This window comes from Aotus nancymaae, unplaced genomic scaffold, assembly GCF_030222135.1.
Source record: "Aotus nancymaae isolate 86718 unplaced genomic scaffold, 86718_ANA_hifiasm-v0.15.2.pri h1tg000029l, whole genome shotgun sequence".
In the NCBI taxonomy this organism is placed as follows: Eukaryota; Metazoa; Chordata; class Mammalia; order Primates; family Aotidae; genus Aotus; species Aotus nancymaae.
Genome location: NW_026988442.1, coordinates 755,186 through 772,391, shown reverse-complemented (window position 1 = coordinate 772,391; position 17,206 = coordinate 755,186).

Here is a 17,206-nt window from a genome sequence, read left to right as displayed (position 1 = left end):
CACAACACAGAGAATAATTGAGGTGGAGCCAGGTGAGAAAAAGGGTCAGACGGTGAACTCTCTGAGGAGGTGACATCTTGGTGTGATGTCTGACGGCTATAAAGGGAATTGTCATGTTTCTGTTCTTCCATGCAATGCCAGGACTATGCTTGCCACTTACTGTTTCATGACAGATATTTACTGAATGAATCAATCAATCAGTGATGGCTGGAGGTTCTGGCCTTGGCTGTGGGAAGCACTTCATGCTGCCTTTAAGCTTCTATTATGACAAGCTGTTTAGACAAGTTAAGTGGTAGGTTTTTACTTTGGGGAGGAAAGAGATTTTTCTTCAGTCTTTATTCATTACTTATTGCAAAAGTGATTTTGCAATGACTGATTTCAACATTTCTCCCTGGGCTTCTAAACCACCCTGGTCCTTAGCAAGCCCAAGCAAGTTTCCAAACACAGGGTTTTTCCTTCAAGCCCGACCTCCCAATCTGCCGTGAGAGAGCTTTGCATATGAACACCTGTGTGAGGCACAGCATGGATGTGAGAAGGAAGTTGAAAACAAGCCCAGAGGACCCAGGTGACACATTTTCAGAATGTTGCCTCTCCCAAAATATTTCCTGTGGATCAAAATCTCTTGCTTAGACATGGTCTCTGCAGCTTGATTTGCAGTGGATTATACACCAGCCCCATCTTGTGCTTCTCTAAAAATCTTTCCATTGTATAATTTTCAAAACAAAGAAATTCAAACTAGCTTCAAACACTTTCTATTCATTGATGACTTGAGTAACAAAATATAAAATGAAAAATCAGAATGGACGAATAGATGAATGTTTGCATCTTCCACCAACTGTTTCATCTTTTCTTTTTGTTCTTTAGGGGATTTGCTTTTCAGATTGAAAGCCATTGGCTTATATATATTTTTTGCTATGGTTTCTCTTTATGATTATTGATCTCTAGTAGCATTATAATTATAAATACTTGATAAATTTCTCTCTTTGATCTGGCCTACTTGTCACTCAACAGTCTTTTAAACTCTAGATTCTTTCTTTCATTCTTGACATTTGCCATTGTCCTCCACCCTGAATGCCTCCCTGCTGTTCTCAAAAGCTGCCTAGAATCATTGAGAGTATATTGCAGTATCAAATACCATGGCTTCAGGCTCCGCCGCAGCTGCCTGCTTTCTGAAAGCTCCCTTTATTCTTTGCAACTGCACTTATCGAATTCCCCCTAACGAATGTCAGCTTTTTTCCCCTTACCTTTCATGCAGCACACACACACACACACACACACACACACACACACACACACACACACAAAGTGTAATAAATCCTTACCTCTGCACAGTATATATTCATATACCTTGTAATTGCCTTTCTCTGTTGGTTTTAGTCCTTTGCCCTTTATTCTTTCCTTTTGTACTCTGGCTTCCTCAGCTCTAGTATTCCCAGCCTTGAAATCCAAATTGCAAATGCAGAAAACATGCCCACCCATTTAGGAAAAATTGAATGGCTCCAATTGTAGAGGACAGCATCGCGTCTGGTGGTACAGCTCACTAAGAGCACTCATTGCCTGGTTCATAAGAAAGTAGCAGGTCTTGTATTCAAGACTAAGTATCTATGAGCTTCAGAGCACACTGTGGAGCTTCACGGAGATGTGCAATAAAGCAGTATATTCTAGTATATCTATCTATCTATCTATAAGATTTTATATATATATATATATATATATATATAGTATAGCATATTTGTGGTAATGTGTAGTATTTTTCCACCAGCCACCGTATGCACCCACATAGGAAAAGTTAGCATTTGTCAATTCAGTGGATGATTCCCTGCTGCTTCTCTGACATTCTTTTTTCCAGTTTTAAGTAACAGCAGTTATTAGGACTAGCCATGTTTTGCTGCATAGAATTAACACTTGATGAGAGTGGCCTTGAGGAGGTCAATTAAAGCAGATGTAAAGATGATCCTGCCTCTACGGAGCTGAAAATAGAAGCTAAAAGAGCCCTTCACTTAACTGCAGGCCATTAGGCAAGAATTAAGCCTTTCCTTATAAGGAAACTGTGGAGTTATTCTGAAGTCATATTTGTTGTTTTATAGAACAATTCAAATGACCATTAAATTCTTACAGAGCTATGAGCACCAAGGCCCCCTGAGGAACATTCGAATGGACCTTTTTTTCCCCCAAACCTCAAGGATTCTAGGAGCTGAACAGCACTTTAGAGACAGGACTGGATAGGGAATTCCTAAGGGCTTTTTTAAAGCCAATACTCCATGACTCTCTGACCTAACCCTTTGTTATTCAAAGAGTATACTAGTACATACACCAGGAACATCAGCATCATAGGCACCACAGGAGAACAGGTTAGAAATGCAACATCTTAGGCCTCACTTCTACCTGATACATCAGAATTGCATTGTAATATGATCTCCAAGTAATTCATGTGTACATGAGAATTTGAGACACCCTGATCTACCCTAATCCCTTTTTTCCCTGAATAATAAAAATGAAATAAATTTCCCAAGGTCACAAAGTAAATTAGTGACCCACGGAACGCACTACGTGAGTCAAGCTGTCCATTCTGGATAACAATCTCCTCTTTCCAGGCATCTAATTATTCGCCTATGTCTTGGAGTTGGCCTGTGTCCCCCAGGACCATCCTTCTCTGGATATCTGTAGACATTCTTGAAGTCATCACCTCCATCAGGACTTTCTGTGTTGGCAAAGACATGCTGCGTGAGCACCTGCAATGGGGCTGGTGGGTCTGGAAAGCTGGAGGAGGAGGAGCGAGAGCTCCATCTCTATCTACAGCATGTTAATCATTCAACTCTAACAAGAAAAGAAGAGCTTCGGGGTTTCTGTTTGGATAATTATGCATGGTAATATCTTAGCTCCTGTTCTGTCAAGTAAGTTGCATCTGTCATAGCTTTCAGGAAGGCTGCACTAGAAAAAACCTCTAAATTATTGATACAGACAGGAGACAGGGAAATACTGGGTAGAAGAGGGCAGTTCCCCAGCAAACGCCCCACCCTCAAGCCTGAAAATCAGTGGTCATAAATGAGGATAGGCATTTCTGTTTTCACACCCAAAAAGTGGCCCTTTGGCCTGCCATGCCCCCTGTCCTGCATCCACGTAAACCCTGAACCCCAAGCTCCAGAGCAGACCAGCAAGCCAGCAGACCACCAGACAGATGGCAGAACGATGCGGCAGAGATAGGGAGAAGAGGAGGAACATCTGAACTCCAAGAGGAGTTCAGCTGGGGTTGGTCAGAGAGGAGTCCAGCTGCTGGTCCGCCCTACTCCAGGGGAGAATCACCTTTCCACTCCATCCCCCGCTTCCGGTTCCCCATCCACCCCACTGAAAGACACCTCTACCACTTAATAAAACCTCACATTCATCCTTTGAGTGTGTGTGTGACCCAATTTTTCTGGGACTCTGGAAAAGAGCTCAGGATACAGAAAGCTGTTGCACTGGCCCTCTGCTTTTGTGAAAAGGCAGAGAGGGTCTATTGAGGTGATTAACACTCAAGCCATCTGGGGGCAGCAAAGCTGAAAGAGCTTTATGACACTGGGGTTGCAGGCACCCACCCCTAGACACTACCTTGGAGCTGGAGCTGGGAGCCCAAAGCTCTCGTCCCAGCCTCTGCTCCTGTCTGTCTGCATGCCCCTGTTCCTCAAGAGGTTTCGAGCCACACCCCTGTCGCACATCCTGTGAGGGAAATTAGGGAACTCTCTTGTTTCATTATCATTTATGAACTGGGAAAAAGAGCAAAGACTCGTTAGGATCATCTGTGAAACTAACAGTTCGTTGGATAAAACATAAATAATCTAGTAACTTGCTGCTTCTTAGGTAAACGTAATGTCCCTGTTCTTGTGTTTGTTTTGAGGATTTTCCATTACAAAAATGAATATTTGGCTACTGCTTATGATTCACCTGACTACGAAATTTTAAATTGTCTAACTTAGTAGTGAAATTTTAAATTGTTTAACTTAATGAGTGAGGCTTTAAATTGTAAAAAAAAATGTATTTCAAAATGTTTCTGAGAGAATCATGTAGGTTCATCCAGTCATAATCCGCCCAAAATTTCCCCATTTTTTTCATTGCTGCCAGTTTCCATACACCTCTGCAATGCGATTTTGTAGCAAAAATTGAAGTCTATGCCCCCAACTATAAATTGACCTTATGATTTACTTCGTAAATGTAAATGCAGTATAATACACTGGAAGCAATGGTGTGCCAGTTCTGAATTGAGGCCCAAATGGCTTTGTGAACTTCCATTCTTTTAGAGAACCTGCCACTGACATGTGCACAAGTCTGCACTAACCTCTGGAAGAGGAAAAGCTTCAGGCATTGGAGAAAGACCCTGAGCCGTTCTACCTGTCCCAGCTGAGGCCCACACAGGCCAGCCATCCCCCAGCTACACACAGGTTTACTGCAGGCATGCGAGTAAATCCAGTCAAGTTCAACAAAGCCCAATCAATATCAGCCAAATTGTCTAGTCTACTTCCACATTTGTGAAAATAGTAAATAGTTGTGATTTTAAGCAACCAAGTTTGGGGGTAATTCGTTACAAGATCATTATGACAGTAGATGACTGTTTTACCAATGTTGTCCTATTTTAATATTTTCAATGTTATTTCACCTTTCTGAAGAGAAATGTGGTCTTTGAGGCCATGATTAGATTAAATTCCTTAAGATTAGAGTCTTTTAAAGAGGGAAGGGACATTAGAATTAGTCCTCGAGTATAGACAGTTTTATGGCTGAGAAAATGGAGGCGTAGAGAGGGGAAACAAGCACCATTGTATCACCCTGCCAGTTAGGAGCAGAACAGGACACAGGTCTCCTGTCTCCAAAGTCTTTGCAAGTCCTCAGTCTGTTCTTTCATGAATATGCTCTGAGTTTTGCTTGTCTGCCAGCCAACAAGTCTTTGAAAACATAGCTTTAAAAAAGGAGATTACAGTTACAGAGACCAATGCTTCCGACTTTACAATCGGATTCTTCGGTTTCTAAAGGCCCTCTTGATTCTTTGTTAAAAGAAATCCCCACTTTGCCATTTGTGTTTTGTGAAAAGATTAGTGGATCGCTTCTACCATCACCATAGCACCGCTTACTTAATCGACCACTATGTTCTATTTGTAATCTGTCAAAGATGTTGAATGTTATAATAAAAAGCCTTGAACGTGGTGCGTTTTCTACTCACCATTGAGTGAATTTCTTCCCTGGAGTGTGTTCACTTCCCTGGCAAGTTAGTGACTCAGCTTGTTTTCTTGCTTCTGTTCTTTTTAAACTCTGGTGGTCACACTTTACATCTCAGAGATTATAACATATTTTCACGTAAATTATCTGATTTGAATTTCCCAATAACCCATTTCCATCCCCATGAGAAAATGGATGCTTAACGCAGTTGTGTGGTTAGCACCAGGTCAAGTGGACTGGAAAGAGAAGGGCTATGCCAAGTTTCTCGATTTCTGTAGTCTGAGTTTCTATTGATGATGTCACTTTGCCCATTTACAGTCTGCACCTGTTGAGTTTGTTTAAGTGCCAGTCATGTCCAATTTCCCCTTTCTTACTAAAATGCCCTGGTCTGAAGACCCTTCCTAAGGAAGTAGCCCTGGGCTTTTCTTGGCATGGAGGTTGTCTATGATGGGTGATCTCAGGTCCAGGGCCCTTCTCTTTGCCATTTATTTTTTTTTTATTATTTTTTTTTTGAGACGGAGTTTCGCTCTTGTTACCCAGGCAGGAGTGCAATGGCGCGATCTCGGCTCACCGCAACCTCCGCCTCCTGGGTTCAGGCAATTCTCCTGCCTCAGTCTCCTGAGTAGCTGGGATTACAGGCATGCACCACCGTGCCCAGCTAATTTTTTGTATTTTTAGTAGAGACGGGGTTTCACAATGTTGACCAGGATGGTCTCGATCTCTTGACCTTGTGATCCACCTGCCTCGGCCTCCCAAAGTGCTGGGATTACAGGCTTGAGCCACCGCGCCCGGCCCTCTTTGCCATTTAAACTGAAAATATGAGGGAGAGAGGAATCTGTGAGTCTGAAGAACGTGAAAAAAAAAACCTAGAGAGAGATAATAGGCAAACCATGGTTCTACTCTGTTCCTTGGGGCATTCTGTTTCCAATTCCAATCCATTCATGTCTTTAAACTCTGTTTTCCTTAAGAGGACTTCAGTTCAGTCACCTTTTCTTTATATGGCATTTTATTTAAAAAAATAGTAGTGCCATTTCACAAACAAAATCAATTTGTTAAGGGACTTGCAATCAATTATTATCATTTCATATGGAATAAATGTATAACTTTGAAGGGAGATTAAGTGACTTGCTTAAGGTCACACAACAAGATAATAAAATTTAACCTTAGTTCTCTCACTACTAAGTCCTAAGAACTTTGGGGTTTAAAATAGTGATATGGAACCTTTTTAGTAGGCTACACACAGTATGTCTCTCAATCTTCATTGCTGAAAAATTTGCCACAATTCCCTTGGGGATTATGTCAGAGGACAATTTGAGGGAGCCTCACAGAACTGCTCAAAAAATCCCGATGCCAGCAGTTTGTTGATGTTTCAAGGCAGGGTACATATCATTTCACACTCTATACCACACCGAGCTCTTGTCTTCTTGAAGGCTGTTCAACAGCATTAAACACTTTAGTTGCAAATCACAATAGCATTGTTTCACCTAACAATGTCAAAGGCCCTATTGCTATTTCTCCAAAGAAAACATAGAGCCTTCTTGTAAATACACGGTTGACAGTTGCTCTGACAGTGCAGAATGCCTATGGTGAATATGCATATATATGTGTATATATATATATATATACACACACACACACACACATATATATATATATGCGCTGTATGTTATATTTATGAAATACTCCATGAGATGTCAAATAGACTGGCATATGGTTCTTTAGACACTAAGCATCCACTGACTATTTGTGATAAGGAGGAAAGGGAAAGTTATGGCCTTGTGATTGTGCCTTGCACACATTTGACTATAGGAAGAGTCATTGATCAAGGATTTCAACTGCTGTAGTCTGACATCCATCACCTTCTTTTCATTGAAGCTACTCCCCATGAAAAACTAAGCATGGCAAGAATACTAAGAAAGGCCAGTTTCTGGAAAACATGGGGCTCCTCTGACAGCCAACTTTGTCTCAGGACCTCTTTGCCAGGCTCGCCAAACTTTCCTTAGATTAAACAGTTGTCTTGAATGCTTCCATACAATCTTCCTTCTCTCTCTCTCTCCCTCATAGGTTCTGACCTGCATCTCAACCTAACAGTTCTCCCAGCCTTCCCTGACTCACCCTATTTTTTTTGTCAAGACATTTCTTCTAATAAAATCTTTGCATGGTTAATTGCACCTTGGTCTTTACTTCTTGGAGGAAATGGCAGGAAGCATATGAGTTTTATATGTTTAAGTCAGCAGCCGCTATATGTATATGTACTTTGATATAGTAACTTTGATACTAAAAGTCAATTTTAAAAATTATTATATACTCTGATGATGGTTCTGGTCTGAGATCTTGGTCAGATACTGATAAGCGCCTGCTCTTCCTATATTTATTCTCAGATTGCAAAGAATCCAAGAGCCTAAGCATAGCTGCTGACCTGGGCTGATACACCAGATCTGTACCGTGCAAATAGTGGGTAAGATAAGACAATGGAAGATGTGGCCCACTGAAGCATCTTGTCCAAAATGCTTTTGTATCATAGAAGTCTCGTTCTATACCTATGGCCTCAAGGAAAGCATAACTGGCAGAATCAGATTGTTTTAAATCCAGGGCCCTGAGTAAAAATTTGGGAAGGAATGCCTCACCCACACCCAAAGGACGAAACTTGCTCCCACTTCCTGCTGGTCTCAGCCGCTGATTCAGTTCGAACAGAGAGGTAGTATGGAAACCATTACTCTTTTTTTTTTTTCACAGCTGTTGCCAAGATGGGAATTGTTTCCAATTGTCTTCCAGCAAGAACACTGTCTATAACTCAGTTCACTTCAGCCTGGTACATTCCCAAACCTTGATTAAGCAGCCCTGTAAATGGTAGAATATTAAATCCTGAAGCTTTCATTCTTTATTTGCCTCAATACCATGTAAAAGCAGCACTACTTGGCTTTCCCATTTTTTTCCAAAAATGTATTTGTATTTTGCCTAGTTCTGTATTCTAACTATTCAGTTCTGTTAAAGTAGATTGGATCAAAGCTATGCTGTAGACTCAAGCATCATTTCCCAAATTTTAATAAGCATACTGAATTACTGAGGATCTTGTTAAAATATGGATTCTAGTTTTGTAGGTCATTGGTTAGGGACTAAGTTCTTGTTTTTCTAACAAATCGAGAGGGGACAAAATTGATGGTGTTAAGCTGAGGCCCTAAAACCATGCTTCTCAAACTTTAGCATGCCACAGAATCACCTGGAGAGGTTATTAAAAACAGTTTCCTGGGCCTCACACCAGAATCTGATTCAGGAGGACTGAGGTGAAATTCAAGATTTAGCATTTATTTTCTTTTTTTCTTTTGTAATCGGTGAGTTTAGTTTGATAACTTGGAGGTTTATAAAATTTCTTTTTTTATTATTTTACTTTTAAGTTCTGGGATACATGTACAGAACGTGCAGATTTGTTACATAGCTATACAGCTATATAGCTATACAGCTATAGAGATTTGTTAAATCTCTATATAGCTTCATAGAGATGTGCTACACCTAATGACTCGGCCTCTAAGTTTCCTCCCCTTGCCCCCCAATCCCCAAGAAGCCCCTGACATGTGATGTTCCCCTCTTTGTGTCCATAATTTCTTATTGTTCAACTCCCACTTATGAGTGAGAGCTTGCGGTATTTGGTTTTCTGTTTCTGTGTTACTTTGCTGAGGAAGATGGCTTCCAGTTTCATCCATGTCCCTGCAAGGGATATGATTTCATTCCTTTCTATGGCTGCATAGTATTCCACGGTATATATGTGCCCCATTTTCTTTATCCAATCTATCATTGATGGACATTTGGGTTGATTTTATGTCTTTGTTATTGTAAATAGCGCTGCAATAAACATATGTGTGCATGTATTTTTATAGCAGAATGATTTAATTTATATTCCTTTGGGTATATACACAGTAATGGGATTGCTGGGTCAAACGGTATTTCTGGTTCTAGATCTTTGAGGAATCACCACACTCTCTTCCACAATGGTTGAACTAGTTTGCATTCCCACCAACAGTGTAAAAGCATTCCTGTTTCTCCACAGCCTTGCCAGCATCTATTGTTTCTTGACTTTTTCATAATCAGCATTCTGACTGGCATGAGATGTTATCTCTTGGTGGTTTTGATTTGCATTTCTCTGATGATCACTGATGTTAAGTCTTTTTTCATATGTTTGTTGGCCACATAAATGTCTTCTTTTGAGAAGTGTCTGTTCATATCCTTTGCCCACATTTTGATGGGATTGTTTTTTATTGTAAATTTAAGTTCTTTGTAAATTCTGGATATGAGACTTTGTCATATGGGTACATTGCAAGAATTTTCTCCCATTCTGTAAGTTGCCTGTTCACTCTGATGATAGTTTCTTTTGCTGTGCAGAATCTCTTTAGTTTAACTAGATCCTATTGTCAATTTTGGCTTTTGTTACCATTACTTTCGATGTTTTTGTCATGAAGTCTTTACAAATGCCTATGTCCTGAATGGTATTGCCTAGGTTTTCTTCTAGGAGTTTTATGGTTTTGAATTTTAAATTTAAGTCTTTAATCTATCTTAATTTTTGTGTAAGGTGTAAGGAAGGGGTCCAGCTTTAGTTTTCTGCATACGGCTAGCCAGTTTTCCCAGCAACTTTCAGTGAATAGGAGATCCTTTCCCCATTGCTTGTTTTTGTCAGATTTGTCAAAGATCAGATGGTTGCAGATTTGTGGTGTTATTCTGAGGTCTCTCTTCTGTTCCATTGGTCTATATGTCTATTTTGGTACCAGTGCCATGCTGTTTTGGTTACTCTAGGCTTGTAGTATAGTTTGAAATCAGGTAACGTGATGCCTCCTGCTTTGTTCTTTTTGCTTAGAATTGTCTTGGCTATATGGGTTCTTCTTTGATTCCATATAAAATTTAAAACAGTTTTTATTCTAATTCTGTAAAGAATATCAATGGTTGTTTGATGGGAATAACATCGAATCTATGAATTACTTTGGGCAATAGGACCATTTTCACGATGTTGATTCTTCCTATCCAGGAGGATTAAATGTTTTTCCATTTGTTTATGTACTCTCTTATTTCCTTGAGCAATGGTTTGTAGTTCTTCTTGAAGAGGTCTTCCACATCCTTTGTTAGCTGTATTCCAAGGTATTCTCTTCTCTTTGTAGCAATTGTTAATGGGAGTTAAGTTACAATCTCACTCTCTGTTTGTCTATTATTAGTGTAAAGAAATGCTTGTGATTTTTGCACATTGATTTTGTGTCCTGAGATGTTGCTAAAGTTACTGATCAGTTTAATGAGATTTTGGGCTGAGATGATGGAGTTTTCTAATATAGAATCATGTCACCTGCAAACAGAGACAATTGGACTTCCTCTCTTCCTGTTTAAATATGCTTTGTTTCTTTCTCTTGCCCGATTGCCCTGGCCAGAACTTTGAATACTATGTTGAGTAGGAGTGTTGAGAGAGGGCATCCTTGTACTGGTTTTCCCAAAGGAAATGCTTCCAGCTTTTGCCCATTCAATATGATATTGGCTGTGTGTTTGTCATACATATCTCTTATTATTTTGGGGATATGTTCCATCAATATAGTTTATTGAGAGTTTTTAACATGAAGGGATGTTGAATTTTTAAAAGGCCTTTTCTGCATCTGTTGAGATAATCATGTGGTATTTGTCTTTGATTCTGTTTATGTGATGGATTACATTTACTGATTTGCATATGTTGAAACAGCCTTGCATCCCAGGGATGAAGCCTACTTGATTAAGGTGGGTAAGTTTTTTCCGATGTGCTGCTGAATTTGGTTTGCCAGTATTTTATGATTTTTGCACCAATGTTCATCAGGGATATTGACCTGAAGTTTCCATTTTTTATTGTATCTCTTCCTGGTTTTGGTATCAGGATGATGCTGGCTTCATAAAGTGAGTTAAGGAGGAGTCCCTCCTTTTCAATTGTTTAAAATAGTTTCAGAAGAAATGGTACCAGCTTCTCTTTGTAACTGGTAGAATTCTGCTGTGAATCTGTCTGCTCATGGGCTTTTTTTGGTTGGTAGGCTTTTAATTACTGCCTCAATTTCAGAACTTGTTATTAGTCTGTTCAGGGATTTGACTTCTTTTTGGTTTAGTCCTGGGAGGGTGTATGTGTCCAGGAATTTATCCATTTCTTCTAGATTTTCTAGTTTATTTGCATAGAGGTGGTTATAGTATTCTCTGATGATAGTTTGTATTTCTGTGGGGTCAGTGGACATATCCCCTTTATCATTTTTTATTGTGTCTATTTAATTCTTTTCTCTTTTCTTCTTTATTAATCTAGCTAGCAGTCTATCCATTTTGTTAATTTTTTTTTCAAAAAACCAGCTCCTGGATTCATTGATTTATTGGAGGGTTTTTCATGTCTCTATCTCCTTCAGTTCTTCTCTGATCTTAATTATTTGTTGTCTTCTGCTAGCTTTTGTATTAGTTTGATCTTGCTTCTCTAGCTCTTTTAATTGTGATGTTAGAGTATCAATTTGAGATCTTTCTAGCTTTCTGATGTGGACATTTAGTGCTATAAATTTCCCTGTTAACACTGCTTTAGCTGTGTCCCAGAGATTCTGGTACACTGTCATTCTTATTTTCACTGGTTTCTTAGAATTTCTTGATTTCTGCCTTAATTTCATTATTTATCCCAGAGTCATTCAGGAGCAGGTTGTTCAATTTTCATGTAATTGTATTGTTTTGAGTGAGTTTCTTAATCCTGAGTTCTAACTTGATTGCACTGTGGTCTGAAATACTGTTTGTTATGATTTCAGTTCTTTTGTATTTGCTGATGAGTGTTTTACCTCAGATCATGTGGTTGATTTTAGAAAAAATGCTATGTGGCACTGAGAAAAATGTGTATTCTGTTGATTTGGGGTAGAGAGTTCAACAGATGTCTACTGGGTCCACTTGATCCAAAGCTGAGTTCAAGTCCTGAATATCCTTGTTAGTTTTCTGTCTCCTTGCTCTGTCTAATACTGACAGTAGGTTATTAAAGACTCCTACTATTATTGTGTGGAAGTCTGAGTCTCTTTGTGGGTCTGTAAGAACTTGTTTTATGAATTGCTCTTCTTGTTGAATTCTTCCCTTTACCATTATGTAGTACCCTTCTTTGTCTATTTTGATTTTTGTTGGTTTAAAGTCTGTTTTGTCTGAGACTAGGATTGCAACCCCTGTTTTTTTTGCTTTCCATTTTCTTGGTAAATTTTCCTCCTACCCTTTATTTGGAGTGTATGTGTGAGTCTTTGCACATGAGATGGGTCTACTGAATACAGCACAGGGATTGGACTTGAATCTTTATCCAGTTGGCCAGTCTGGGTCTTTTATTTGGGTCATTTAGCCCATTTACATTTAAGCTTTTTATTGTTATGTGTGAATTTGATCCTGTCATTGTGATGCTATCTTGTCATTTTGCATATTGATGCAGTTTCTTGATAGTGTCACTGGTTTTTATATTTTGGTGTGTTTTTGCAGTGGCTGGAACCAGCTTTTCCTTGCTATATTTAGTGTTTCTTTCAGGTGGTCTTGCAAGGTAGGCCTGGTGGTAACAAAATCTCTCAGACATTTGCTTGTCTGAAATGATTTTATTTCTTCTTTGCTTATGAAGCTTAGTTTGGCTGGATATGAAATTCTTGGTTGAAAATTTTTTTCTTTAAGAATGCTGAATATTGGCCCACATTCTCTTCTGGCTTGTAGAGTTTCTGCTGAGAGGTCTGCTATCAGTCTTATGGGCTTCCCTTTGTAGGTTACCTGGCCTTTCTATCTGGTTGCTTTTAACCATTTGTCCTTCATTTTGACCTTGGAGAATCTGATGATTATGCATTTCAGTCTGATCTTCTCATGGAGTATCTTAATGGTGTTCTCTGTATTTCCTGAATTTGCATCTTGGCCTGTCTTGCTAGGTTGGGGAATTTCTCCTGGATAATTCTTGAAGTGCGTTTTCCAGCTTGTTTCCATTCTCCCTGTCTCCTCTGGTACTCCAGTCAATTGTAGGTTCAGTCTTTTCATGAAGTCCTGTATTTCTTAGAGGCTTTGTTCATGCCATTTCATTCTTTTTTCTCTGGTCTTGTCTTCATGCCTTATTTCAGAAAAGTGATCTTCAAACTCTGATATCCTTTCTTCCTCTTGGTCATTCAGCTACTGATACTTGTGTATGCTTCACAAAGTTCTCGTGTTGTTTTTCAGCTCCGTCAGGTCATTTATGTTTCTCTCTAAACTGGTTATTCTAGTTAGCAATTCCTTGAACCTTTTATCGATGTTCTTAGCTTCTTTGCGTTGGGTTGGGATATGCTTCTTTAGCTCAGTATAGTTTTTTATTACCCATCTTCTGAAGCCTACTTTTGTCAGTGTTTCCATTTCATCCTCCACCCTGTTCTGTGCCCTTGATGGAGAGATGTTGTGATCATTTGGAGGAGAAGAGGTACTCTGGTCTTTTGGGTTTTCAGCATTTTTTCATTGATTCTTTCTCACCTTAATAAGTTTGTCTAGTTTCGGTCTTTGAGGCTGCTGACCCTTGGATGGGGTTTTTGTGGGGGCTTTTTGTTGTTGCTTTTGCTGTTGCTGCTGCTGTTGCTTTCTGTTTGTGTATTTTTCTTTCAATGGTTAGGTTCCTTTTCTGTAGGGCTGCTCTGGTTTGCTGGGGGTTCACTTCAGGCCTTATTCATCTGATTCACTCCTGTGCCTGGAGATGTTATTCAAGGAGGCTGGAAAACAGCAAAGATGGGTGCCTGCTCCTTCTTCTGGGATCTCTGACCTAGAAGGGGCACCAAATGATGCCAGCAGAATTGCTCCTGTATAGGGTGTCTGATAACCCCAGCTGGAGGGTCTCACCCTGTTGGTGGCATGGGGAACAGGGCCCATTTTATGATACAATTTGACTGTCCCTTGGTGGAGGGACTGTGCTTTGCTGGGGGGCAACCTACTAGTCTAGGTTGCCTGGACTCCTCAGAACTACCACGAGGGAAGGCTAAGTCTGCTGGTCCACAGAGAGTGCACCACCCTGCCCACTAGGTGCTCAGGCCAGGGAGATCAGGGTTCTGATTTTGCATTTCTAATAAGCTCCCTGGTGATGCCAATGAGTAGCAAAGGTTTAGTGAACATATCTAAGAAGTCCATAAGTGAACTGATGAAAAAAGTGTCATAAACCTAAACTCTTTTTGTTGTTGATTATTTGATTTGCAGGGGAAAGTGGATTTGGAAAACCTGCTGAGTATTTTTGACTGGGGCAAAGTCATTCTATTTTTTTTTTCTTTCTTTCTTTCTTTTTTTTTTTTTTGAGACACTTATAGACAGGGTCTCAAAGAAAAAGGAGGGTGGATTTTACTCTGTCTTTGTTGCTCAGGCTGGAGTGCAGTGGAGTGATCACAACTGCAGCTTCAACCGCCTGGGCTCAAGCTGTCCTTCTACCTCAGCTTCCCAAGTAGCTGGGACTACCAACATGTGCCACCAAGCCAGGCTTATTTATTTATTTATTTTGCAGAGATGGGGTCTCCCTATGTTGTCTAGGATGGTCTCAAACTCCTGGGCTCAAATGAACCTCCCCGCTCTGCCTACCAAAGTGTTAGGAATACAGTTGTAAGCCACCACACCACACCTTCTATTTTCAAATTAACCTTTGAATACAAGGAGAAATGTATGTGAATAATGGCTATGAGTCTGGGAAGAAAATGAGAATCATGAAAGATGGTAAATAGCACAGGTTTTAAATCAGAGAACCCTGATTCACCATAACCTCTCTCTCTCAATTTTAACCTTTTTCATCATAAATAAGGTAACTTGCATTTTATCTCTGCTTTAGACCTGCATGTAAGGCTGCCAAGACACAAATATGGGACTCTAAATTTAAATATTGAAAGCTACCAGGCACTGGGACCATAGAAATTTCTAGAAGATCAAGACCCACTTCTGTGGAGACTGCATGTGAGACACTGGATGACTGTACATCTCTGTGTAATACAATAGCTCCATATTCTGTTCATGTCCTGTGTGACAGGGAGTGTAACTAGTCCATTAAACAGATGGTCTCATATACATCTTATGCCAACTGAATGAGCAGATGAGAAAGTTGAAGCTGAGAATAACTGGGTCATAGGCCTATTTGTCCAAAATCTGTGCTTTAGACCTTTACTACTCAAAGTGTGGCTGCTGAACCAGCAGCATCAACGTCACCTAGGAGGTAGTAAGAAATGCTAAATCTCAGGCTCCATGCCTGACCTATTTGATGAGATTCTGATTTTAACAAGATTTCAGGTGATCACTGTGTATTTTAGAGCACTGCTTGGGCACACTCTGACGCATTGCCTCCTTACCAAGACAGTATTTTTGCAGAGTCATTTTCTTTATTGGAAATACTTTAGCTCAGATCTAGTGAGACATCAAAGGCCGTCATTTTCATCACCAGCAAAGGGATGGTTTGATTGCTTTGGGAGGAGGACTGTTTGGCAGCACATCAGAGTTCAGGGGGAGCTGCGTGTGCTGACACAAGCAATTTTTGGCTCTCTTGGGCTGGACTTGGGAACTGATGTGTAGCCATCATCCAGGAGCAAAGTAGGTCATACAGCAGGGCTTGCCTTCCTAGGGCCGCTTTTTACTAAGGGTGAAGGCCCAACATCTGCAAGGGTCTTCAAGATGGTAGAGTTAGATTAAGAAAGAGAAGAATCAAATCTCACTTGGCTTTTGGGGAACATTACAGATTCAAGTTTCTGGTGGTTTTTTTTTTTTTTTTTGGCTGGAGTGCAGTGGTGCAATCTCAGCTCACTGCAACCTCTGCCTCCTGGGTTCAATGATTCTGTTGCCTCAGGCTCCCAAGTAGCTGAGTGTATAGGCATGCGCCACCATACCTAGCTAATTTCTGTATTTTTTTAAGTAGAGACGAGGTTTCACCATGTAGGCCAGGCTGGTCTCAAACTCCTGACCTCAGATGATCCACCCGCCATGGCCTCCCAAAGTGCTGGGATTACAGGCATGAGCCACTGCACCTAGCCTCAAGTTTCTTTTCTAAGAAGAGGAGATAATATGTGGCAGAGAAATTTAGCATCTGACTGAAATAGGAACTATTTCCCCCAGAGGGTTTTGGACAACTCTGGACAACTTTAGACAACTCTGCCAACCTCCTTGTATTTGGTGAGCTGAAACAACAGCCATTTATTATTTCTTCACAAATCTACAGATGACCAGTGGTTCCGTGAATCTGGCCCAGGCTCAGCTGACCCTGATAAGGTGCTCTCATGAGTCTCCTTTCAGATCACTAGGATGGTCTCAGTTGGGACATCTCTGCTCTGGTCCATGTATCTCTCATCTTCCTGTAAGCTAGTCCAGGCTTGTTCATTTTGTGGCTCAGTGAGATTCCAAGAAAATGAGTATAAGCACACACAACGTCTTAAGGCCTAAGGTGACCTGATAGATTGTTACTTCTGCCGCATTTTACTGACTGAAGCAAATCAAAATATCAGTGCATATTTAAAGGCTAAGGAAATAAACTCTGCTTTTTGACTGGAGGAGAAGAAAGGTCACATTGTCAAAGGATATGATAACAGGGAGGGTGGAGAATTGAGGCCATGTTTGCAATCTGTTGTGTTCCTACTAAATGCCTCTCATTGGTTCCTTTTGAAACAGTTATTAGTACCTTGGTCTCAATTCCATTTTGCTGTTCATGGGCTGACTGCTTCTCCTGGCTAGATGCATTTGGGGCCACTGCATTTATTTAGGGTCTCTAATTGGCTAACTTAAAAATGCAAGCCATCAAATACAATAAAGACTGGTGGAAAGAAAACAGTTCAGAGACTGAATACTTTTCATCCACATTTAAATCTCAGTGAGATAGCAATACATGCCTAGAATGTCCTAAATGAAAAAAAGACCAAAACAGACAATTGGCATGTATTGCCAAAGATGTAGAATAATTGGAACTCTCATGCGCTGCTGATGGGAAGGCAGATCAGTACAACTGCTTTGTATAACTGTTTGGCATTATTCAATATAGCTAAGAAATGTACATTTCATGAGCCAGAAATTCCTCTTCCAGGTATAGACC